The sequence below is a fragment of the Vanacampus margaritifer genome, chromosome 4, assembly GCF_051991255.1.
Source record: "Vanacampus margaritifer isolate UIUO_Vmar chromosome 4, RoL_Vmar_1.0, whole genome shotgun sequence".
Classification (NCBI taxonomy): domain Eukaryota; kingdom Metazoa; phylum Chordata; class Actinopteri; order Syngnathiformes; family Syngnathidae; genus Vanacampus; species Vanacampus margaritifer.
In genome coordinates, this window is record NC_135435.1 from 5336583 (window position 1) to 5356455 (window position 19873).

The 19873-nt window shown below is 40.0% G+C and overlaps 1 long non-coding RNA gene across 1 annotated transcript; it reads left to right on the forward strand.

Moving 5' to 3' along the window:
- Nucleotides 1-1802: 1802 nt before the first annotated feature.
- LOC144050674 (uncharacterized) lies at nt 1803-7495 on the forward strand. Its single transcript, XR_013293901.1, has 2 exons — nt 1803-2873; nt 3101-7495. It is a non-coding gene; the product is annotated as an uncharacterized LOC144050674 (long non-coding RNA).
- The last annotated feature ends 12378 nt before the right edge of the window (nt 7496-19873 follow it).

Here is a 19873-nt window from a genome sequence, read left to right on the forward strand (position 1 = left end):
GATGAGACGGATAATTAACACAACTAAAATGTCATCACGGGTGAAGCAGGTGTGTTGATAAATTGATAACAAACTAATGGCTGTGGGTTGCTCTGGTGACAGCTAAGCACAAGTCAAAAGGTGTAGATGAGGGTCACCAATGTAGCCCCCCAAGGACCACATAGTAGCAGGTAGGTCGCAGGGCTCTTCTATCAATACACACATGAACACAATTATTTGTACGCCTCCATTAATGAAAGAAAAATCCACAGTGGTCACAGAAATTTCACAGATGTTTAATAGGGTTTAGGTCAAGGCTTATAGAAAGCCACTTTAGAATAGTTGTTTTTTGTTTTATTATTGTTGTATAGTTTTATTGAGCATATAAACAAACAAAAACACAAAACAAATTACAAGAATAAAATATAAGTTGAAGTAAAAAAGAAAAACAAGAATAGGAAGAAAGAAAATTGTTTATAAATTCAAAAGGGATAGGAGGAAGTTATTCGTTTTATGTTGATAAAATGATAAGGTTAATGTATTTCAACAAAAGGAAATGTATAAACCCAGTCATATATTCAAGTGCACCTTAACATATGCACATTTTCCAGCGACATATGTACATGAAATTCATAGGCATATAGAGTGGAACCTCGGAGTTTGAACGTCTCGGAACTCGTACAATTCGGACTTCAGCCAAAAAATCTGAGTAAAAAATGCCTCGGAGTTTAAACTCATTTTCGGAGTTTGAACACCCAAGCAAAGCAAGCTAAGCTGAACATACCTTGAAAACGGGTAGGAGTGAAGCCGAGTGAAGCCGAGCGAAGCCGAGCGAAGCCGAGCAATGCCGAATGCTCACGTTGCGGTAGTTGAGACGATACACTGCTGACCATGGTGCTCCATACTCGCGAGTGCATTTTGATTTTTCCATGACAATTTTCTTCGCCATTGGCCATTAACATAGCATTTATCATCCACTGATGCCATCACACCACAACAAAAAAGGTCAGGTATTTTTTTATTGTTTAAATACTGTACAGGGTGTAAATGTAAAAAAACATAAATATAAATTAAAATAGGAATTCTCTGTTTTTGGAGTTTAGGAACAGATTAATTGCATTTACATTATTTCTTATGGGAAAAAATGTTTCGGAGGTTGAACAATTCGGACTTTGCAGGTACAACTGTACCATAATTCATTTATAAATCATATCCTCATACTCACATATACAATTTTCATTACACTTATACCGATACATCCAAAGAAATTACAGCATATATACAATTTTAACAGCTCATGTCTGATTTAGGTATTTTTTTTAGAACTTCGCTTTTAAACAATTGTTTGAATTCACCAAGTAACTAACATATTTTCAGGTCAGTTCCAAAATCATTCCACAAATTAACACCTTTTACAGAAACACACTTTTGCTTAATATTTGTTCTCGTTTTATTTTTTTTGTAGACACTTGTACCCCTTATGTTATAAGGACTCTCTCTAATTTCAAACAGCTTCTGAGTACTGTGGCAGAGTAGATTGTTGTGCACTTTATACATTATTTGTGCTATTTTAAACTCAACTAAGTCGTAGAATTTCATTGTATTTGATTTAATAAATAGAGAATTAGTTGGTTCTGTATATTTTGATCGATTAATAATTCTTATGGCTCTTTTTTTGCAGTTTGAAAACAGGATTTGTATTTGTTTTAATGTGTTTCCCCAGATTTCCACACAATAGGTCAGATATGGTAATAATAATGAACAATATAATGTGTATAATGATTTCTTATTCAGGACATCCATAGTTTTAGAGAGTATTGTGAAGTTGCTTAAAACAGTAGTCTTAACATTATGTGTATTTTAAAGAATATCCTGTATATATTTTTATGTTTTTATATTATCAACTGTCGTTTAGAGGCGCCGCTCAACTTTCTCTAATGTTTTGTATTTTTCCATGACGTATGAAACGAAACTGAAACTTAACTGTAATAAAAGCGACGAGGTGGCCGGGGGAGGAGAGAGTCGGAAGGAGCCGAGCGTGAGTTAAGGTCTCGCGCCTCCTCTCCTCTCCCAGCCGCGGTTGCAATAAAACAAAGCAACAGCTTCTGCCTCCTTTTTCCTTGGTGCACGGTCAGTAACTAAGGGGATCTGTAATATCAGACCCAACATTTAATTGGTGCCGAAACCTGGGACCTGCATCTGGACGGACGACCGCCGCCGAACCGAGGACACCGAGAATCTGTCGACAGCGTCTCCCCTTGCGTGACGGGTCTCGTCGCTCCGGCCACGGCCGTTCGCCCGGACACCGGGTCCTGCGAACCAGACCGGCACCGAGGACTAACAGGTATTATGCTGTTTAATTATCACGATTTACACAGAAGTTTGAAAAAGGAACACTAAATATACTGAAGAAGTAAGAGAAAAATAGAAAAGTGGGGAGTAAAAGAGAAGCGCTTGGGCGTTGGCCCGTGAAGAAGAGAAAAAAAACCCATGGTATATATGATCCGGGCATCAAAGGGATCACGGTTTTATTAGATGAGATCCAAAATACTTTTATTGACTAGTTTTTAACTTGTTAAAAAAAAAGTGTCGTTTTCGGGTGCCCGGGTAGAGGAAATTAAACGTTGCCGTAAATACGTAATAATTTACACCTCCCCACTCATTGGTTACCAAAATATCTGTGTTCAATATAACAAAGATTTATTAGGTCAGAACAGAACTGACTGCGATTAAAAATAATCGCCTAAAACACAAATCATGGTTTTAAATTAGAAAGTGGTGCACCACAGAAAAGACTAAGTGTGTGTGTTTGTGTGTGAGTTTATGTGTGTGTGTGTGGTTGTGTGCGTGTGTTTTTGTGTGGGTGTGTACTTTGTGCGTGTTTATGAGATAAGGTTAGAAGGGAGTAACTGCTGCCCGCTCGGGAATAGATACAATGGGCCAGTCATTGAGAAAAGAAATAGAACAACACCAGGATATTAAATTTATTGCAAGCTTTGTTGCTAATGCGTGCAAGTATCTGGAATCCTGGGTGACCAAGTATGATTTTAACCCGTCTTTGAGAGATGTCAGGAACAAAGAGGAAGTTAAGAAAAGTTTAGTGGAGAAAAGAGCAAAGAAGATTAAAAAGGGAAAGAATGTAGAAAAATTGGAAGCACAACTACGTGCTGTTGAAGTGTGATAAAACAGTGTAAAATGAGGGCAGAAAGCATTTTGGAAAGTGAGAAAAGAAAAAAGGAAAAGACAGAAAGAAAAATGTACCAGATGAAGATAAGACCTAAAAAGACAAAAAGCAATCATCAGTCTTCAATGCCATGCACACATTTTTTCAACATGCCTCTCCTCCACCTTCTGGACCAATTTACTACCAAAACCAACCCAATCGGGGTAGAGGACGTGGACGCGGAAGAGGAAGAGGCCGACCAGCCACCAGACAGGATGTGTGCTACAATTGTGGCAAGTACGGCCACTTCGCCCGAGATTGCCGCTCCAAACAAAAAATTGAGACCCCAAAATCTGACCACTGGGATCCAACCGAATGACGCGAGCAGGAAAGGTCAAGTGATGAAAACCCTGATGACACCAGAACGATCGTCGAGGTGCTTGACCTGACAGTCCTGTTCAGCCAGATGTCCTCTATTGACCCAGCAGTAAGAAAACTAGGCTTAGGGCCATTTACTACAACATTGAAATTCATTGTGGATTCAGGAGCACAATCCTCCGTGATCACTGATCTACCAACAGGTGTCAAATTGTCAAAAAGCACAATAATGGTCATAGGAGTGGGAGGTAGACCAGCCATCCATTACTTTACCGAACCACTGACCATTATTGATGAAGACGGAACAGAATACCCAGATCAAACTTTCGTTTACGTGCCTCGTTGTCCTGAAAACCTCATCGGACGAGATTTGATAAAAGCCATGAGCCTTGTATTAATGGTCGAAGGCTCCAGCATGGTCGTGACAAAAAGAGGACAAGAAACACCAATGCAGATGTTAGTACTAGAAGGAAAAGACAAACCACGGCCATTCTACAGTCTGGATCCGATCCAAAAAGGTCCAACATCAGTAACAAACAATCTGCAACAGATGCCAGAACAAATCCTACCAAATTCAAATTGGGTGCCCCAAACCACGTACCCACTTCACTCCACCATCCGCTTCGCCCCGAACAAAGAGGACAGAGACTTCTTTGATCAATGGTCCCGATTGACAACCATGCGGGCCCAAATAAAGGACCTAATTTGGGACGAACAGGCAGGATGGATGGCAGCCACAGTAATCTTTCCAGATTACATATATGCATTAACCACATATGAAGGCTTTGGCATTCCCTTCCACATTTCACTGGCAAAACCAACAGGCTGGAGATGGAAAGACATAGGATCAAAAATAAGAGATGTAACATGGTCCGAACAACGACTTCCGTGGACTCCATGTCAAGATGGAAGATTTAAACGCATCATGTCATCAGGAAACGTGGTCTGGAGGAAAAAACTAAACTGGGTGACAACATTTGTCCCCAGCACCCACCTAAGTACATGACATCCGGAGGAAACCACGATCCTGGCACTAAAAGACGCCATGGATCAAATACCACCTCAGCTGTGGTCAGCGTCAAAAACCGATGTGGGCCTAATGACCACAGCCACAGAAGTAACAATTGAACCAAGAACAAGCTATCCTTGATGCCCCCAAACCAAAGACCAAAAGACAGATGATGGCCTTCCTAGGCCTAGTGAACTTTTGCCGTCTATGGGTTCTGGACTTCGCCGAAATAACGCAACCACTGGTGGATTTAATTTACCAAGAAGACATCGCCCTGGCCGATCCCATCACATGGACGAAAATAGCTAATGACAAGTTCAATCAGATAAAACAGACCATCACAAGCACAGGCCCTTTGGGCCTACCCGACTACAAGAAACTGTTTACCCAAACAGTGGACTGCAAAGACGGATTCATGACATCCGTCCTACTCCAACAACATGGTACACAAATGCGACCAGTGGCCTACTACTCAAAGAAACTTGATGCTGTCGCCAGAGCCCTGCCCCAGTGTGTCCAAGCAGTGTGTGCCGCAGCAATGGCTGTCCAAGCATCCGCCGAATTGGTGTTGTTCCATCCCACCACTCTACTAGTAACACACTCAGTAGATGTTCTTTTGACTCAAACAAAGATGTCATTTCTCTCACCAGCAAGACATCTTGGCCTAACAGCTGTACTGTTGTCCCAACCCCATCTTACCATCAAGAGATGCAGCACTCTCAATCCTGCAAGTCTCCTCCCAGTGGAGACAGATGGGACACCACACAGTTGCACAGAAGCCACCGAGGAAATCTGCAAACCAAGAAGAGATTTGTTAGACACACCCTTACAAGAAGGAGAAGCAGTGTTTGTAGATGGTTCCTCAAGCAAAGATGAACTAGGCAACACCAACACAGGCTATGCAGTGGTCACACAACAAAAGACACTGAAGAGCGGACGATTAATAGGAAATCTGTCAGCACAAGCAGCAGAACTCATCGCGCTAACAGAAGCATGTAAATTATTCAAAGACAAAGCAGTAACAATTTGGACCGACAGCCAATATGCCCACTCGACATTGCACATCTTTGCCGCCATGTGGGCTCGACGAGGAATGAAAACATCAACAGGAAAACCTGTTCAACACGCCAAATTACTCACTGACCTTTTGGCCGCTGTACTGCTACCCTCCAAAATAGCAGTATGCAAATGCAAAGCTCACACCTCAGCAAAAGACGCCGTTTCTGTAGGAAATGCAAAAGCAGATTTGGCAGCCAAGCAAGCAGGCCAAGACAAAACAAAGATCGTCATGCTCGCCAACCACAAAGAAACACAACAACATTCCAAAACAAGTACTAATTGACATGCAAAACAATGCTCCAGACAAAGAAAAAACACTATGGAAAATGATGAACATTGAACTCACCCCAGAAGGCCTCTACCACAAAGAAGACCGACCAGTCATCCCCCGCAGTCTGTTCCACGCAGTAGCCACATTGAGTCATGGCAAGTCCCATGTCTCAACAGGAGGGATGGTATCTATGGTAGAACAGACAATGACAATACCACAGGGCTTACAAACCTATTTTAAAACTTTTTGTAGGTCATGTATGGTGTGTTGTCGTCACAATGCTCAGGGAAACTTAAGACCACAGAGAGGGAAATGCCCAGTGGGCTCCTACCCATTTGAAGTTTTACACATGGACTTTATTGAACTACACAAAAGTGGTCAGCACAAGTACTGTTTAGTGTTAGTAGACTCACTAACTAAATGGGTTGAACTTGTTCCTTCAAAACATCCAAACGCCCTCACAGTAGCTAAAGCTATTTGTAAACACATAATACCAGAACATGGCATTCCACGAGTCTTGTGGAGTGATAACGGTAGCCATTTTGTAAATACCATCGTTGACAATATGGCCATCCATTTAAAATCAGCCATGGTCAGACAAAACAGGAGAGGCAGATCCACTGACTAAATGGTTATGTGACTTGTTTAAAGAACGGACTGTGTCAAGAGCAAATGATCTGCCCTCTACTTCTCTTCCTCCTGCACAGGAAACGGTGACCCCGGGTGACCTGGTGTTGGTGAAGGTGATAAAAAGGAAAACATGGTCGAGCCCACGCTGGGACGGCCCATTCGTTGTTCTCCTGACCACACCCACCGCTCTCAAAATCGCTGAGAGAGAGACGTGGATCCACCAGAGTCACTGCAAAAAGGTCACCGAACTCAGATAAGGGATTACCCCCGGATTCTTGTCAAAAAGAAGAAGAACAAAGGAGAAGATGACCCTTTTTCAGACATTGTTTGGACTTTGATCATTATAATGTTTATCTTATTATGTGTTATTTGTTCCTGCTGTATTGTCCCAATGTCTAAGAGATTAGTCGCCCGTATGTTCGTGGCCCAGATGTATCAATATAACTTACTACGCGTAGAGGATTATGTTGACACTGTGGAGACCGACACAAAAGTGTGACCCTCATCTTATTGTGTTTTCCTAACTTCAAATTCAGTTCCATTCTCAGACCAAGAGGTTCTCGTCACCGTGCGGTGGGGGAGTTATGGAATTTTTCCCTTTAAGTTAAGGGTTTTCGCCATTTCCTGAGAATGGTTCAAATGTTGTGAATCTATTAATGAAGTAATACTGAGAAAACTTAATTGTTTTAGTATTTACTGATGTCCTTTTAAATCCACAACAGGAGGGAATGTGAAGTTGCTTAAAACAGTAGTCTTAACATTATGTGTATTTTAAAGAATATCCTGTATATATTTTTATGTTTTTATATTATCAACTGTCGTTTAGAGGCGCCGCTCAACTTTCTCTAATGTTTTGTATTTTTCCATGACGTATGAAACGAAACTGAAACTTAACTGTAATAAAAGCGACGAGGTGGCCGGGGGAGGAGAGAGTCGGAAGGAGCCGAGCGTGAGTTAAGGTCTCGCGCCTCCTCTCCTCTCCCAGCCGCGGTTGCAATAAAACAAAGCAACAGCTTCTGCCTCCTTTTTCCTTGGTGCACGGTCAGTAACTAAGGGGATCTGTAATATCAGACCCAACAGTATCCCTATCATTTTTGACACTTTCCTTTTGACATTATCTATTTGTGACTTCCAACATAATTTTTGATCAATAACTACTCCAAGAAATTTATTTTCATACACTCTTTCTATTTCAATTGAATTAACCATAATTTTGACCTGTTGTCTGGTTTGTCTAGTACCAAAAAATACAAACTTTGTTTTATTCAAGTTTAGTGATAATTTGTTCATATCAAACCAATTTTTTAATGTGTTTAGTTCATTCTCCACAGTAGTCAGAAGCTGCTTCAGGTTCTCTCCTGAACAGTAGAGAGTTGTGTCATCGGCAAATAAGACACTTTTGAATATTTTTTTAGGCACAACAGATATCATTTATATACAATATAAATAATTTGGGGCCTAGCATAGACCCTTGGAGGACCCCATGACTAATCTTCAAGTGTTTTGATTGTATATTGTTAAACTGTAAGTACTGATTTATATTATGCAAATAACTTTTCATCCATTTATATGCCAAACCACTTATGCCATATCTTTCCAATTTATTCATTAGTATAGAATGATCTATAGTATCAAATGCTTATTTTTAAATCTATAACAATTCCAAAAGTATTTTTTTAAATTATCTATGTTAGTAGATATTGCTTCTACGAGTTCCATGACTGTCATTGAGGTGGTCCGTTTTTCTCTTAACCAATATTGATTTTCACTTAAAAGCTTATGTTTTTCAATAAAATTGTCCAGTCTATATGAAAATATTTTTTCTAGAATTTTTGAGAACTGTGGCAGCAGTGATATTGGTCTATAATTAGTGAATATGTGTCTTTCTCCATTTTTATGAATATGAATAACTTTTGTTATTTTCATTTTTGATGGAAATATACCGGCTTTAAATGACAAATTACATCAATATGTGAAAGGTTGCACAACATATTCTATAATACTTTTTACTAATGTCATATCAATGTTGAAACAGTCAGTGGACTTTTTTAATGTTTTAACAACATTTGATACTTCTGTATCTTTAACAGCATTAAGCGACATAGTGGATGAATTATTTTTCAAAAGATGTGCTTATCTATTTCATGCTTGTTTCTTGGCTCAGGGATTTCCTTTGTCAAATTACTGCCAATATTAACAAAATACTCATTAAAATCATTAGCTGTGTCAGAAATGTTTTCAATAACAATATTTTTATCTTTTATAAAATATTCTGGATAATCAATTTTTTTTTAGCTATTTTTAATTACATGATTTAGTATTTTCCATATTTCTTGTGTGTTGCTTTTATTCTGCTCTAGTAGAGCATGGTAATAATCTTTCTTACTTGTTCATATAATATTCAATAGTTTATTTTTGTAGATCTTGTACTTTATTTCAGCTTCCATAGTTCTCAATTTAATAAATCTTTTGTATAAAATGTTTTTATTTTTACATGCATTCTCTATCCCCTTCGTAATCCATACCTTATTTAGACCTTTATATTTTCTTGACTTTTATTAATGGACAATGTCTTTTGTATAGAGAAATAATGGTTGACTGAAATGCACTGTATGCGATATTGGGATCATCATTTGAATAGACCTCAGACCAATTCTGTTTTTCTAAATCCAACTTAAAGGCAGCCATGGAGCGTTGTGTTCTTAGTCTTGATTCTGATGTTATTGTTGTTTTATTTTATTTTTTATCAAAATAGTCTTGGAAGATTGCAAAGACGATGGTCAATTTTATTTATTAATATGTTTTCTATTAGTGTAGCTGTATCAATTGTTATTCTGCTAGGTTTCATAATTACAGGGAATAGATTATTACTATACATTATATTTATAAAATCAGTGTTTTCTGATGCCCATTCGGATTAAACAAATCAATGTTAAAATCAGCACACATTATTTGTGTTTAAAAAAAAAATCATTTGTGTATCTGAGAATGTCCGTTTGTTTTTTATTAAATATGTCAAGACCTTGATCCTGGTGTCCTATACATACAATTTATAATGACATTTGGTGCATTTTTAATATGTACTTCAATGGTTAAACATTCCAATACGTTGTCAATGGTGGTGGTCAAATGTTCAATTTTACTGCCTCTTAGAGCTTTGTCTACATGTATTACAACACCCTCTGTCCTTCTATTTTCCCTATTTGTTGCAAACAATTCATATCCTTCCAGTCCCATGTCCCATTTTTTTCATTATCAAGCCATGTTTCCGATATGGCAGTTATTTTTAATTTATTTAATTTATTCAAGTGTTCTTTGATTTTTGTAAAATTACTGTAGAGACTTCTACTATTAAAATGTATAATTGAAAGTGCATTTTCCATTTTTATATTTTTGTTGAATTGATCGTCCATATAATAGTCGCAAGTGAAACTGCAGTGATCATTTTTGTAAAAGTGATTGTCTGGGTCCAAATTATTCACAGGGTCGAATGTCTTGTAGTCAGCATATTGAAATGTTTTCAAGTCCATATTATTTGTGTTCATCATGTTCATCTTTCCTTGTGTTACTGTGCTGCTGTTGATATGTACTTGTGGTGTATTTTTGTCATCACCTACAGTGAGTTAATTGTATTGAATGCCCTGGAGATTGTATATTTATCATGCTTTTGGTGGTTTATTTGCCTTTACTGAGTTTTGGTGTGCTGGTGCGAGCATAAGTAATCAACAATCAAATACAATGTCGTAAGTATGCAATTTCTCCCCTCTCTCTTGCAGCTCTCAGTTCAGGCATCAGTTATTTTCTTTTCCTTATAACAGCATGTGTATAGTCCTCATTTATGAAATTTTTTGTTCCCTTAAGATTCTTAGCTTTTTGTACAATAACTGATTTGTCCTTAAATCTTTGCAGCTTCATTACTATCGGCCTTGATCTTCCTTGTCTGTCCTTAATAAATTTTCCTGTGCGATGGGCCCTTTCTAGCTCAACTGTTTCCATCAAAGATTAAATTGTTTCTCTTGGACTGTCCTTCCAAATAATACATTTTGTCAGTGACAACCAGCATACTATCACATGCTTTGAAAACATCCGACTGTATAGCTTTGTTGTGCTCCATCTGTTTATCCGTGTCCATTTTTAAATCGTCCACTTCTTTTTGGGTGTATTGTAAAGTTAATTTTACCTCCTGTATCTCCCATGAGAGTGCATCTAATCTGTTGTTTGTTGAATCCACAATTATTGATACAAAACTTTTAAAATTGTCCTGCTGTGGTTGTAATAATGTTATGAACATGTCTTTTTGCTGCTGCATTAGTTAATTTACTTGAGTCATGGAGACAAACTCCTCATCTGATTTCTGATCAGCCTTTCATGGCAGCATCTTGAAAGCCTACCTTTCACAACTGGGGCCCCAGTTGATCGTCACTGAGTCCCGCAATGACACCGGCGTGCAAACAGGCAGCAGCGATGGAGCCAGCAAGCAAGCCTGACAGGCGGCGGCGATCTGGCACAGGTCGGCTCTTTCCAATGACGGCAGTTTGATTTTCCAATCCCTTGAAATCAATCTCTTGAAATGTTCACCGTAGCTCCCCAGTTGATGTGTCAACCCCTCTACAAAGATGTCAAGAGTTCCTCTTCAATTCATGTTGGGAATTAAGTGTCTTCGTCAGAAGTGGCAAGTTGACATTCTCACACTTCTTTAGGAATATATTTGTCTGCGACGGTTGAACATTTGGGACTCTTCAATGTTTTGCTCTCAGTCATCCTTGGCTTATTTATTTATGTATTTTTTTTGTTTTTTAGCAGTGTGTTTTGGGTCATTATCCAAGAAATCCATGGAAGACCCATGAAATGTGACTGAGACCAAGCTTTTTGACACTAGGCCGCACATTTCTCTCCAGAATGCCGTGGCAGTCTTGAGATTTTTTTTGTACATGCACAGATTCAAGACACCCTGGGCCAAAAAACAAGGAAGCCCCAGAACATTACAGAGACTACTTCATGTTTCACAGTTAGAGACATTGTTCTTTTCTTGGTATGCTTAATTTTTGCATCCGTGAATATAGTTCCAGTTTTCTCTTGTCAAGCAATAGGACATTTTTCCAGAAGCTTTGTGGCTTGTCAAGATGCAGTTTGGCAAATTCCAGCAATGCTTTCTTTCTTTTCTTTTAACGGTGGTTCCTTCCCATGAAGTCCACTTTAGCTCAAAGAACAACAGATGGTGCGATCTGACACTGAAGTACTTTAACATTGACGTTCACCTTGAATGTCTTTGGAGGTTGTTATGGGCTCTATTGTTACCATTCATATTATCTGTCTTTTCAATTTGTCATCATAAGCTTTGATTTCAGTTCCTCTGTTTGATTCTGGTACCCAAAGATTCTCAAATACTGATGGCCCTCATTTTCCTCTTGATAGAACTGTATTACAAGAGGAAAACAAGGGCCGCAATACAGTACCATCAATCCAAAAACAAAGAGCTGAAAGCAAGCATCAAGAAAGCCTGGGCTTCCAGGACCCCCAGGCAATGCCATGGTGCATCAAGGCAGTGATTAAGGCAAAGGGATTCCCAACCAACTATTGAAGAAAGACATATAATTTTGAAAATATCATCCGTCCTTGTATCCGTTGTTTTGCATGCAAAAGACTGGGAAGTATGCACGGTGATATCTTCACATTATTCAAAGTTTTTGACATCGCTTTTTTCTGAGCTGGAAGCCCACATAATGTAAAAATAAACAAATAAATACTTGAAATCACTTAAGTAGTAGACACTGAATCTATAATCTATGAAAGTTTTACTTTTTAAATAGAATATATATATATATATATATATATATATATATATATATTATAGTGGGCTTGTAATGCTGATAACTGCCTATTTTCAGTGACAAAACAAATTGAAAAGTGAATGGAGATCCATACTGTAGAAGGGGGTGAAGCGTCTTGTTGGGTCTGATATTACAGATCCCCTTAGTTACCGACCGTGCACAAAAGAAAAACGAGGCAGAAGCTGTGCTCTCTTTCAATGCAACCGCGGCTGGGGAGAGAAGGGGAGACGTGAGACATTGACTCACGCTCGGCTCCGTCCGACTCCCTGCTCCTCCTCCGGCCACAAGTCGCTTTTATTACAGTTAAGTTTCAGTTTCGTTTCATATAAACATGGTTAAGTTTCTGTTTTCATATGTCATGGAAAAACACAGAACAGTTTGAGCAAGTTGAGCCGCGCCTTAGGTGCCGCCTCTAAACGACAGTTGATAATATAAAAACATAAAAATATATACAGGATATTCTTTAAAATACACATAATGTTAAGACTACTGTTTTAAGCAACTTCACATTCCCTCCTGTTGTGGATTTAAAAGGACATCAGTAAATACTAAAACAATTAAGTTTTCTCAGTATTACTTCATTAATAGATTCACAACATTTGAACCATTCTCAGGAAATGGCGAAAACCCTTAACTTAAAGGGAAAAAATTCCATAACTCCCCCACCGCACGGTGACGAGAACCTCTTGGTCTGAGAATGGAACTGGATTTGAAGTTAGGAAAACACAATAAGATGAGGGTCACACTTTTGTGTCGGTCTCCACAGTGTCAACATAATCCTCTATGCGTAGTAAGTTATATTGATACATCTGGGCCACAAACATACGGGCGACTAACCTCTTAGACATTGGGACAATACAGCAGGAACAAATAACACATAATAAGATAAACATTATAATGATCACAAGGAAGGGGCCCAAAATTTTAAGGAGAACCTGGGACCAGGAGCCAGAGAATAACCAGTCTAACCAGCCAAGTTGGACACAGTAAACGTGACGCTTCAGGGCCCCAGATTTGCGTTTTTATCTTCGTGGCGCTTGTGGTGATGGTTAGCCACAGGCAAAGTCCAAACAATGTCTGAAAAAGGGTCATCTTCTCCTTTGTTCTTCTTCTTCTTTTTGACAAGAATCAGGGGGTAATCCCTTATCTGAGTTCGGTGACCTTTTTGCAGTGACTCTGGTGGATCCACGTCTCTCTCTCAGCGATTTTGAGAGCGGTGGGTGTGGTCAGGAGAACAACGAATGGGCCGTCCCAGCGTGGGCTCGACCATGTTTTCCTTTTTATCACCTTCACCAACACCAGGTCACCCGGGGTCACCGTTTCCTGTGCAGGGGGGAGAGAGGTAGAGGGCAGATCATTTGCTCTTGACACAGTCCGTTCTTTAAACAAGTCACATAACCATTTAGTCAGTGGATCTGCCTCTCCTGTTTTGTCTGACCATGGCTGATTTTCCCATAAGGGGAGCACAAAGGGTCTGCCTGTTACTGCCTCAAAGGGCGTGATCCCTTGTGGGTTTGGCGTTATTCTCATGTAAGTTTTTACTAGAGATAAACACTCAGGCCATGGTTTTTTGGTTTCTTCCATGGTCTTTTTGAGTCTTAGTTTAATAGTACCGTTGGTCCGTTCAACTAAGCCTGCGCTCTGTGGATGATATGCACAATGATTTTTTAGGGTGATCCCTAAGTGGATGGCCATATTGTCAACGATGGTATTTACAAAATGGCTACCGTTATCACTCCACAAGACTCGTGGAATGCCATGTTCTGGTATTATGTGTTTACAAATAGCTTTAGCTACTGTGAGGGCGTTTGGATGTTTTGAAGGAACAAGTTCAACCCATTTAGTTAGTGAGTCTACTAACACTAAACAGTACTTGTGCTGACCACTTCTGTGTAGTTCAATAAAGTCCATGTGTAAAACTTCAAATGGGTAGGAGCCCACTGGGCATTTCCCTCTCTGTGGTCTTAAGTTTCCCTGAGCATTGTGACGACAACACACCATACATGACCTACAAAAAGTTTTAAAATAGGTTTGTAAGCCCTGTGGTATTGTCATTGTCTGTTCTACCATAGATACCATCCCTCCTGTTGAGACATGGGACTTGCCATGACTCAATGTGGCTACTGCGTGGAACAGACTGCGGGGGATGACTGGTCGGTCTTCTTTGTGGTAGAGGCCTTCTGGGGTGAGTTCAATGTTCATCATTTTCCATAGTGTTTTTTCTTTGTCTGGAGCGTTGTTTTGCATGTCAATTAGTACTTGTTTTGGAATGTTGTTGTGTTGTTGTGTTTCTTTGTGGTTGGCGAGCATGACGATCTTTGTTTTGACTTGGCCTGCTTGTTTGGCTGCCAAATCTGCTTTTGCATTTCCTACAGAAACGGCGTCTTTTGCTGAGGTGTGAGCTTTGCATTTGCATACTGCTATTTTGGAGGGTAGCAGTACAGCGGCCAAAAGGTCAGTGAGTAATTTGGCGTGTTGAACAGGTTTTCCTGTTGATGTTTTCATTCCTCGTCGAGCCCACATGGCGGCAAAGATGTGCAATGTCGAGTGGGCATATTGGCTGTCGGTCCAAATTGTTACTGCTTTGTCTTTGAATAATTTACATGCTTCTGTTAGCGCGATGAGTTCTGCTGCTTGTGCTGACAGATTTCCTATTAATCGTCCGCTCTTCAGTGTCTTTTGTTGTGTGACCACAGCATAGCCTGTGTTGGTGTTGCCTAGTTCATCTTTGCTTGAGGAACCATCTACAAACACTGCTTCTCCTTCTTGTAAGGGTGTGTCTAACAAATCTCTTCTTGGTTTGCAGATTTCCTCGGTGGCTTCTGTGCAACTGTGTGGTGTCCCATCTGTTTCCACTGGGAGGAGACTTACAGGATTGAGAGTGCTGCATCTCTTGATGGTAAGATGGGGTTGGGACAACAGTACAGCTGTTAGGCCAAGATGTCTTGCTGGTGAGAGAAATGACATCTTTGTTTGAGTCAAAAGAACATCTACTGAGTGTGTTACTAGTAGAGTGGTGGGATGGAACAACACCAATTCGGCGGATGCTTGGACAGCCATTGCTGCGGCACACACTGCTTGGACACACTGGGGCAGGGCTCTGGCGACAGCATCAAGTTTCTTTGAGTAGTAGGCCACTGGTCGCATTTGTGTACCATGTTGTTGGAGTAGGACGGATGTCATGAATCCGTCTTTGCAGTCCACTGTTTGGGTGAACAGTTTCTTGTAGTCGGGTAGGCCCAAGGGGCCTGTGCTTGTGATGGTCTGTTTTATCTGATTGCACTTCTCATTAGCTTCTTTCGTCCATGTGATGGGATCGGCCAGGGCGATGTCTTCTTGGTAAATTAAATCCACCAGTGGTTGCGTTATTGCGGCGAAGTCCAGAACCCATAGACGGCAAAAGTTCACTAGGCCTAGGAAGGCCATCATCTGTCTTTTGGTCTTTGGTTTGGGGGCATCAAGGATAGCTTATTTCCGATCAGAGGTTAGTTTTCTTCCTTCTGCCGATATGATGTGACCTAAGAAAACTACTTCGGTCTGAGTCCACTGTAGTTTGGTCAGTGAGGCTTTGTTTCCTGTCTTTGCCAGGTGTTGACACAGTTTCACTGCTTCTTCTTGATTTTCTTCTTTGGTTGGACTGGCGATGAGAATGTCATCTACGTAAATCAAGATTTGAGTGGTTTCACTGTGTTCATGGAGGCTCAGACAGTTGTTGATTTCTTGAGAGAAAATGGTGGGGCTCTCTGCATAGCCTTGGGGTAGTCTCGTATAGGTGTACTTCTTTTGATTAAAGGTGAAACCAAACCAATGACGGGCAGACTCGTGCAATGGGATGGAAAAGAAGGCGTTGCTTAGATCAATTACTGTGAACCATTTCTGTTGTGGCTTCAGCGCATTGAGTAGAGTGTGGGGGTCGGGGACGCTTTTTTTCTTTCTGTCTTTTCCTTTTTTCTTTTCTCACTTTCCAAAATGCTTTCTGCCCTCATTTTACACTGTTTTATCCACACTTCAACAGCACGTAGTTGTGCTTCCAATTTTTCTACATTCTTTCCCTTTTTAATCTTCTTTGCTCTTTTCTCCACTAAACTTTTCTTAACTTCCTCTTTGTTCCTGACATCTCTCAAAGATGGGTTAAAATCATACTTGGTCACCCAGGATTCCAGATACTTGCACGCATTAGCGTCAAAGCTTGCAATAAACTTAACATCCTGGTGTTGTTCTATTTCTTTTCTCAATGACTGGCCCATTGTTTCTACTCCGGAGCGGGCAGCAGTTACTCCCTTTTCCTTATCACATACACACACACACTCACTCACACACACACTCTTTTCTGTGGTGCACCATTTTCTAATTTAAAACCATGTTTTGTGTTTTAGGCGATTATTTTTAATCGCAGTCAGTTCTGTTCTGACCTGATAAATCTTAGTTATATTGAACACAGATATTTTGGTAAACAATGAGTGGGGAGGTGTAAATTATTACGTATTTACGGCAACGTTTAATTTCCTCTACCCGGGCACCCGAAAACTACACTTTTATTTAACAAGTTAAAAACTAGTCAATAAAAGTATTATGGATCTCATCTAATAAAACCGTGATCCCTTTGATGCCCGGATCATATATACCATGGGTTTTTCTATCTTCACGGGCCAACGCCCAAGCGCTTTGCTTTTACTCCCCACTTTTCTATTTTATGTTACTTCTACAGTATATTTAGTGTTCCTTTTTCAAACTTTTGTGTAAATCGTGATAATTAAACAGCATAATACCTGTTAGTCCTCGGTGCCGGTCTGGTTCGCAGGACCCGGTGTCCGGGCGAACGGCCGGGGCCGGAGCGGGGAGACCCGTCCCGCAAGGGGAGACGCTGTCGACAGATTCTCGGTGTCCTCGGTTCGGCGGCGGTCGTCCATCCAGATGCAGGTCCCGGGTTTCGGCACCAGTTAAATGTTGGGTCTGATATTACAGATCCCCTTAGTTACCGACCGTGCACAAAGGAAAAACGAGGCAGAAGCTGTGCTCTCTTTCAATGCAACTGCGGCTGGGGAGAGAAGGGGAGACGTGAGACATTGACTCACGCTCGGCTCCGTCCGACTCCCTGCTCCTCCTCTGGCCACAAGTCGCTTTTATTACAGTTAAGTTTCAGTTTCGTTTCATATAAACATGGTTAAGTTTCTGTTTTCATATGTCATGGAAAAACACAGAACAGTTTGAGCAAGTTGAGCCGCGCCTTAGGCGCCGCCTCTAAACGACAGTTGATAATATAAAAACATAAAAATATATACAGGATAGTCTTTAAAATACACATAATGTTAAGACTACTGTTTTAAGCAACTTCACAGTCTAATCACGGTAAAATAGTTAATTTATGGCAGGCCAAGACTTTCTTACTGCGGGGACTGGCCATTCAAATAACGCTAACAGGAAAGTTGCCAGTCATGGCAAAATAGGCACTAAATTGGGAAAAAAAATTGATACACACTCACACAGACATTCTTGATGCGTGCCGTCTCCCCTTTTTTTGGGGGGGGGGGGTGTCTAGTGGCCCTCATTTTGCTCTTGATAGTACTGTATTACAAGAGGAAAACGAGGGAGACAATACAGTTCACGATATCATGCAGAAAGCAGATGCTCATCTTCCTTTGCACTGGATGTGACCCAGGAATTCACTGAAGCTTGATGATGAATAAATCTGCCGAACATAAATGGCTTTTGTATCCACTAACAATGAGAACAACCAATGAATATGCACATGACGTCCTAAAAGACTTAAAACGAGAAAAATGAATATCCATTCAAAGTCATCATTCCTTAAAATAAGTCAATTATATAAAATTTCAATAAACAATTAAATATTTGCGAATTCTCGAGTATAATCATGTTTCAAAAAGTGGTGTTGTGCCAAATGGCTATTCTTTATTTTGATTATTATTTTTATTTGTTTTATGTTATTATTGTATTATTGTATTATTATTATACTCATATAGCATATTAATTTGAGAAAAAAAGAAGACAATGCCCAAGAATTAAATACTCTAATTAATTAAATGTGATCAAATGTTCCATCATAATCTGCTCCATTCTACTTTTGTAGAATCAACACACATGAGTGAAGGACTACTCTTCTTCTCTCATTTATTCACACAAAGCAATAGAGTAAAGGACTGCTCATGACACCACCGAAATAGTTGGAAAGCTATGCCCATTTGCAATAATTATATCAGCAACTTTTTGTGATGAAATTGTTATATCCATAGTGAATTTCAGTAGGGAAAGAAGAGTCTTTTTTTTGTGAAAGTTTTTGAAACATTAATATTGACAAGTTATTTTGTAAAATAAAGCAAAACTGGCAAATACTCAGATATTGTTCATTTCTGTCAGGGGTGGGGCACTACAAAGCATTTATGCTTAGGGCACCAAAATGGCCAGCACCATTCCCTGCACACATCCTTCTAAACTTTGGGTTTCAGGTGGACTGGAGCCTATCCTAGCTGACTCCGGGTGAGAGGCGGGGTACAACACCCAGGACTGCAATCAATCACACCCTTTCATACCTATAGTCTTTAATTAATCTCATATGCATGTTTTTGGAATGTGGCAGGAAGCCCATAAGCACCCAGAGAAAATCCAGGAAAGCAGCAAACATGGAACCCTGAATGATAATAATAAAGGGAGGAAAACAGGGTGGTATAGAAAAATATATTTATATGGTAGTTAACGACCACCTGGGACAGTCTAAAATGCTCAATGCAAAAAAGCTTCATGTCGGTTAATTCCCACAAAATTTGTGTACTCATATTCATATATTCAACCTCTGAAAAATATTAAAATGATCCCCCCAATATTTAGAATTTTATGGGCGTTAAATGTTTTCCTCTACATAGAAAAAGCTTAATGCCACTTGAGGTCATGAAATTGCAATCAATCGTCACCAAAATTTATATGGATATCTCTACGCCAACTTCAAACGCTACAAAATTTAGAACGATGGCCGCAATAATATATAGACTTTATGGAACGTTAACATCTTCCTCTCCAGGAGAGCTTAATGTGGCTTAATCAAAGTGACAGTGTATTATTTAGTGACATCTAGTGGTGAACTAATAGAATGCAACGATTTTGAACCACACACTCGTACCTCAGAGAGAGTGAGCGAGCGAGCAGCCCGTCGAGCAGCAGCAGCTGTGACTAACAAGAGTGGCAAGTGAGAGAAGCTAGCGAGAGCAAAGCTGAGGAGACAAGTGGTGGCGGGTGCCTAAATCATTGACTCAGCGGCGACCACATGCAGGCCACAGCTGCGGAAGCTAAGCGGGGTCGACCCATTGGATCCGACAATACCTACAAGCAGCAACAGGGCTAACTACCTTCTCAAACATAATAACACAATATTAAATAAGTGGGTCGTTCAATCCATTTCAAACATTGCTTATCCAGTTCAGGTGCTGGAGCTGCAGCTAGTCCAGCTGACTATAGTCAGTCGAGAGTACCACGACACCATCAGTGACACTTCTTCTATAGTGTCACCTGGTTTGTCTTAGACGAACTATGCACATAAA